This window comes from Heterocephalus glaber, unplaced genomic scaffold, assembly GCF_053883595.1.
Source record: "Heterocephalus glaber isolate CG9 unplaced genomic scaffold, H.glaber_assembly_v1.0 deba00001431, whole genome shotgun sequence".
NCBI classification, from domain to species: Eukaryota; Metazoa; Chordata; class Mammalia; order Rodentia; family Bathyergidae; genus Heterocephalus; species Heterocephalus glaber.
This window is the reverse complement of record NW_028258295.1, coordinates 4,483,407-4,490,073: the sequence shown is the minus strand read 5'-3', so window position 1 is coordinate 4,490,073 and position 6,667 is coordinate 4,483,407. Positions and strand designations below refer to the sequence as shown.

General features: G+C 39.7%; 1 pseudogene; it reads right to left on the bottom strand.

Moving 5' to 3' along the window:
* Nucleotides 1–1,394: 1,394 nt before the first annotated feature.
* LOC147827824 (GRAM domain-containing protein 2B pseudogene) lies at nucleotides 1,395–4,421 on the bottom strand (annotated as a pseudogene).
* Between the last annotated feature and the right edge of the window lie 2,246 nt (nucleotides 4,422–6,667).

Sequence of the window (6,667 nt, the reverse complement as noted above, 5' to 3'; positions counted from 1 at the left end):
CTGAGACCAAGTGTCAACTACTTATTCCCCCTTGTTTTGCTTGTGTGAGTACAGATTATTTGTACCTTCATTCCTCTCCTCATCTCCAGGAACAATACCCATCCATCAAGCTGAGTCACAAAATATTCTAACCCTATAACTTGTGACTCAACATAAAGCTACTGACTGCTGAGTCATCTATGAATTTGAATCACAACCTTAACATTTGGGTTGATTCTATTATTACATTTCATAAATATTCTGATGCTCAAAGCAGTCTTTTCTCTAAGTATTTCTGTATTTCTAAATTCTTTCAACCTGAGAGCTATCAAAAAATGTTTGAAGAGGTTCTTTGAAGAAGAAATTTTTCAATCCAGTTAAAATGGTGAGTAATGAAGTTATATAGTATGGAACAAGAAATACACTTTCTTCACTGTAGCATTCATAACAATACAGTGATATATAACAGTGCAAGAAGACTGAACATTGACCTTCCTCCTACAACAAACAGTGGAGAAATTCCACCATAGATGTGCACAGAGAATTGGCTCTTCAATGTATGAGTGTACTTTACTATGTGGTTTCGAGTTTTTAACCACTGAGTATTTATTAAAAGTCAATGGTGGACCAGGCACAGTTATTGTCCAGTAGGGTAACAAATACAAATGATATAACCAATTCACTTATTGGGTTATCTGATTAAATAAAATATATTTCATAGAAATGATTATAAAATGCATTACAGATAGAAATAGAATGTTTTATATTTACAGATCTTTATGGTATCCTAAATAATTATTAATAAAACCCAGACAAACAATATGGTGAATAAAGTTAGAAAACCCCCAATTCTTTCTTTATCTTAGCCAGCAAAGGAGAAAGACATACAATTGACAGGCTGAAATGACTTTCAGCATCCAATACAGATATCGTGTTTCAAAATGGCTAACATAGTCCACCTACAATCATAAAAATTCAGTGTTCTTTATTCTTTATTAAATCACTATTTCAGCTTTTGGTTTAAAGATTCATTTTGGTTTCAAAGTAAGTTTAATTTAGTATTCCAGTCTTGTATGTCACAGATTCTTGACCTGAGATGGGTGAGAATCACTCCAATTGCATATTAGTCACAAGCACAAAGCAAAACAAAATATCCAGAGGTGGATGTGTTTTCTTCAGGCAGCAGCAGCAGCAGCAGCAAAAACTTCCTCAGAAAGACAAGGTCAACTTTTATTGCACAAGAACCAAAATGATTTCCCTTCCCCTTTTCCTGAGCTGGAGACTTCCAAGTGCAAGTGTTCAGGTTCTCATACACTAGCTCCTCTGACCAGCAGGGAGTGCTCATCAGGAATGCCTCTGGAGCACCTTCTTCCAAGAAAAGTGAGAGGTATTCATTGGCCCCAGCAACCTAGTCATCAGTCACCATTCTCTAGCAGGTTCTGTAAGTTGTTTTGTATTTTTCTAATTTTACTATATTGTCTGCAAGTGCATGGCAGAGGATGTCTGCATTTAACTGTGATCTCAGGCCAGATGGTGTTATCTGTTCAGCACTGTGGGTCTCCATAATGAAGGTTAGTGACTCCAGCCACTCCTTCACCTTACTGATTCTGTAGCTCATGTAGAAGGTCAAGATGACTAGTGCACAGAAAACAATTGCATAGAATAGAAGAATATGGTGGACAGTTAGACATTTCTGAGGCTTGACTGACCATGTAGGGAGATTCTTGGCTTTTCCTTCAGACACTGTTCATATGGGCCTCTGCCCAAGATCGTTTCACTTCTGTCTTGTAGATACGGTGGACCCTCGAGTTACTTCTGGACTAATATACTAAGAGTGGTCCTAACGGGTTAGGATAAGAATTTTAGTTTTAAATTATGACCAAAGTTTTGAGTTACAACCCAAATACCAGCTACTTGTGCTTCCAGATGGTCTCAGATGCAGATTTAACCCTTAAAGAGTTCTGGAAGGAACACTACAACATCCTTTCCCATGTGGGGTTAACTGAGAATCCTGGCTCAGTGTCTCTCTAAGGACAGAGATCTGCCTGGAAGAAAGTGTGGCCTAAAGTTAGACAGAAGAGAGACTTTGGAGGCTGTGTGCTTGACCAACTTGAGCTACAACCAGCCCTCATAAACCAATTGAGTTCATAAGTCATGGGTCCATTGTATTCAGAACAGTCTGAGATGCGGTCACATGGAAATCTTGAGAGTTCTCAGATCTGGGAATGTGGGAGCCAGAGCTGCTGTAGCCTTTCATATCTTGCCTTCTCTGTCCAACTGTCCAAATCTGAAAACTCATCATTGAAATCCAGAGGCAGAGATGAAGGCAATCTGCCCCAAAAACAATTTTCAGTAGAAGATAGATTGGGACGATTCCCCACACTTGTAAGTGTCCACACACAGATTTCAGTAATTTCTTAGTTGAATGTCTGAAGAGTAGAGACAAATATGTACTTGTCAGTGACTGTCATTATAATCAGGGGATTTAGCACCAAAGGAGCAGTTTCGGTTCTATTAGGGTTACCAAGAAAGCTGGAATACAGATTTTAGTGTCTTTTACAAAGACCTTGAAATGAAAACAAATCCAGTTTTCTGATGCAAAGTGTTTTTCCCGGTACAGTATTTCTTTCTGTAGAGCACAGGTATAGTTTTGCCTCAGTGGTTCCTCAGATGGGAAATCCAGAAACAACTTGTGAAAGTGCGTGTTTGCTTTATACTGCCTCGAAGATGAAGACGTTTTTCTTTTGGTCCTAGGGTCATTTTTGCTTTCTGTTTTACAATCATTCTTGGCACCTGCTAAAGAGGTATCATCAAAACTGGATTTTGACTGCAGGCAAATGCTTCTCTTCTGCTCTCGGGACTCAGCCTCCATGGATGGTTTTGATGATCTGAAGACCTTCTTTGCCTCATTCACACCATTCTCAACCTCTGAGTGGGCAGAGCCAACTGTGCTCTCCCTCTCCCAAAGCACTTTGTGTCTTCCACATCCTGCTCTAGTTTAGTCACTGGGCCAAAACTGAAAGCAGGATTCAGACTCAAGCTGGCTGAACTCCCTGGCTCCCAGCTCCTTTGACTTGGCCTACCCCACCCTCCTGCTGTGCTGTATCGCAAACAACCAGGCCACCCAAGCCCCAAGGACCTCCTACCTGGACACTTCAGAGATGGGCTCTGATTTTTTTTCTTTTGATGTTACTGTTGTTTGTCTGTTTCCGGTACTCAGTGCTGAATCCAGGGCCTTGTGAATGACATTCCCATCCCTAACCCATCATTCATTCATTCAATCATTATTTATTTGTATGTTTGTTTGTTTATTTGACAAAATTTTGCTTAGTCACTAACTTCACCATACTGGGCTTTAACTCGCAATCCTTCTGTCTCAGTTTCCCAGCATGCTGACATTGCAGGAATGTCACCACACCCAGCCTAGATTAGGTTTACCCATCTCTGCTGTTCTCTGCTGCACTAGGTAGGTTGTTCTCATATACTTAAGAATAAAAATTCTTCTTCTTCCTTTTTTTTTGGTTTTCTTTTTGAAAGTTTATTTTAAAAAAGAAAACCTAGGTGGATACTAACTAGACCATTTTCTGGTGGTCTCACCCACTTGCAAGTAGAACTTTTATTATTTTACCCAAATTCTGTGTCACCATGTATTTCTTTCTGAGATTTCTGAAGCATTTTGTTCCCTGACTAGGAATCGGGAATGAAATAGCCCTTTTGAGGATCAGCCTGAACCCCACCAGAGGGAGAAGCTCTCTGTCTCCTCTAGAGAAAAGGCACACCCCTGGGACTTATTTCCTAGGCTCCCCAGCAGGACATGGAGAGCTGCTCACCAGTTGCAGATCACCTGAACCCAAGACGGAAGACCACAGAAGGAGGGCTGCTGCTGTTGGTGTCTCATCTGTCTCTTTCCTTTGCTGGGTGAGAAACTGCAGGAAACCCCCTAATTGTTAACTCATGGTTTGGCTTTGATTTTACTTTGTGAATTTGTATTTTGTAACTTTGGGCAAATGCAGCATGGGGTCCTGATCACCCCTTGTGCTTTGCCATTTGAGGAGGTAGCTTCTTTCATTTGTCTTGGTTACAGTTAGGGGGTCACTAGGAGGGAATGTGATAGCTTCTGAATAAATGTGTGAGTGAAAGAGTTCTGGATAGGAGAGTGAGTGGAACAAGGTGCAGAATAAGACAGAGGGAGGAGGAGCTTGCACTTAGAGTCCTCCCAGAGTCACAGAACTTGTGTGTGGTCTGTCTTTTGGTCCTGTGGTCGCAATTAACAAAGACACAATGGTGAGCTTACATGACATCCAACCTTAGCCTAAACAGACCTTAAAGTGGCCAAGAGGCCCACAGCCAGGCAGGTGAGTGAGTGATTCTCCCACCTTTGTTTGTCTTATGCTCTGCACAAGGTACCCATACACATACCAACACTCTGATCGGCCGATCATGGGGACAGAAACATCTCATCCTACTGTTTTGTAATGCATTCTTAAGAATTTTAAGAAAGGTTTTACTGGAAATTATGGTATTAAGCTAAAACGAAAAAACTTGGAACGTTTTGTGAGTTAGAATGGCCCACACTTTGCCCAGCTTGGCCAACTGAGAGATCCCTAGGTGAGGGTCTCATCTGGTCCATCTGGCTAATAGTCACTGCCCCTGGATGGGAACATCCAGATCAATTTCCCTACATTGATTTATGGCTCAAATTATTCCAGGGAATACCTCCTTGGATTCATATGTGCACCTTGGAAGGAAAAAGCAATATCTTGGTGGTCTGTCAGAAAGGGGATGATGCTGAAAAGAAACCGGTCCTTTCAGATCTGGACCAAGAGAATTTAGACTTTCCCCCTCCTTTTGAGTTGCTAAATTCACAGGTTCAAAGGAGGTGGGGACAAAAGCATGAGAACTACTTGGCTCTAGAGCACCAGAGGATGCATGCTGTAGTCAGACTCAGAGAGGATCAAATGGGGCTTACAGTCAAATTGAAAAAAAAATGAAAAGAAAAACTAAGTAATGGATTGAAAACAGCTAACAAAAGCTCTGAAAGGCATAAAACAAAGCCAGAAAAAGTAAGAAATTTTATGAGTTACAAACTTTAGCTAATTGATAAATGTATCTGTGTTGCAGTTTAAAAAGTTACAAATTTTAGCTAATTGATAAATGTATCTGTGTTTCAGTTTGAGTTGATGTTTAATTGGGGTGCTTAAAGTATTTCTTGTACATTGCAAATTCTTCAAATGTAATTATAGGGTTAACTTGCTCTTTTCTGTACTTTGTTGATAAAAAACTCAGGGTTACTACAATTCTATTGGCAGCCAACTAAATTTAAAGTATAACAATCTGAGAACAAAAATGGGACACTTTAAAATTTTTAACAGCTAAAGACAAATTTGTGATAAAAGGTCTGTAGTAAGTGAGATAAAAATTATTAAAAAGCTATAAGTAAAAGAGAAACAATTTTGATATAAAAAATTTGTATGTTTGCCTTGTTAGAAAGATAAAAAAAATACAAGACCAGAAGGCCTAGGTATGTCAAAAGATGTGTGAAAGTGATTTATCAAAAAATATGTATGTTTGTTGATTTCAAGTTTGTTACAAAAAGTTTAAATATGTTTACATTGGTTGTCATCAAAGGGTTCAATTCTAAATGTGTTACCATAATATGTGTACATTGGTCATCTTCAAAGGGTTTAAGAGCCAACAGGTTACAATATGACCTCCTCCTTTATGGTGAGTTAAAAAAATACTAGTGGGAAAAGGCACAAATATGTCAGACCAAGGTGCAGTATTTGATATTTGACTTAAAAAAAGGGACAAAGGAGGCTAGGTCCAGAGAGAAAGAAAGTCATTTATTCTCTCCCAAGAATCCTCCAAAATGCTTCAATTATTTGATTCCATCTTTGCTACCCATTGTTCTAATTGGGAGGACTATAAAGAACTTTGTAGAGCTTTGTTAATTTCTAAAGAAATGCAGAGAGTTTTAGGAGAAATTAAAAAGATCAATGCTCCTAGAATGCTGACAGGCACACAAAATCCAGATGCTTGACAGGAACAGCAATTTCCATTGAATGAGCAGCCCAATTGGAACCCCAACACCCCAGGAGGCCAGGTCAGTTAAAGCAATTATCAGATGGCCCTCCTGGCAGGGATATGAGCTGTGAGTAAAAGCCCTACAAATATGATTAAAGTGCTAGAAACACAACAGGAGCCTGATGAGAGCACTGAGAGATTTTATGAGAGGCTCTGCAAGGTCTACAGAATGTACACACCATTTGAACCTGCTGTTCCTGATAACCATCAGTTAATCAATACAACCTTTGTAACTCAGTCAGCTCCAGACATTAGAAGAAAGATTCAGAAGCAAGAAACTTGGGAAGACATGAATATAATGCAAGTGTTGCAATTAGCTGGGAAAGTGTGTTGAACAGAGAGTTAGTGTGAGAGAGAGCGAACAAGCAAGAAGGAAGATGAGTGAGATAAGAGAAAAGCCAGATACATAGCAGTTGCTATGGGAGCCAAGGAAGAGAGGGAGAAAGAAAGACAGGGAATGAAGTCAGAGGGAAAACAGAAGAAAGGTTTTAAACATGAGGACTTAGACTGTGACCAGTGTGCGTATGGCAGAGAGAAAGGGCATTATAAAAACAAGTGCCCCACAGCTCAAAGAAAACAGCAGAAATTAAAGGGAAAAAGGAAA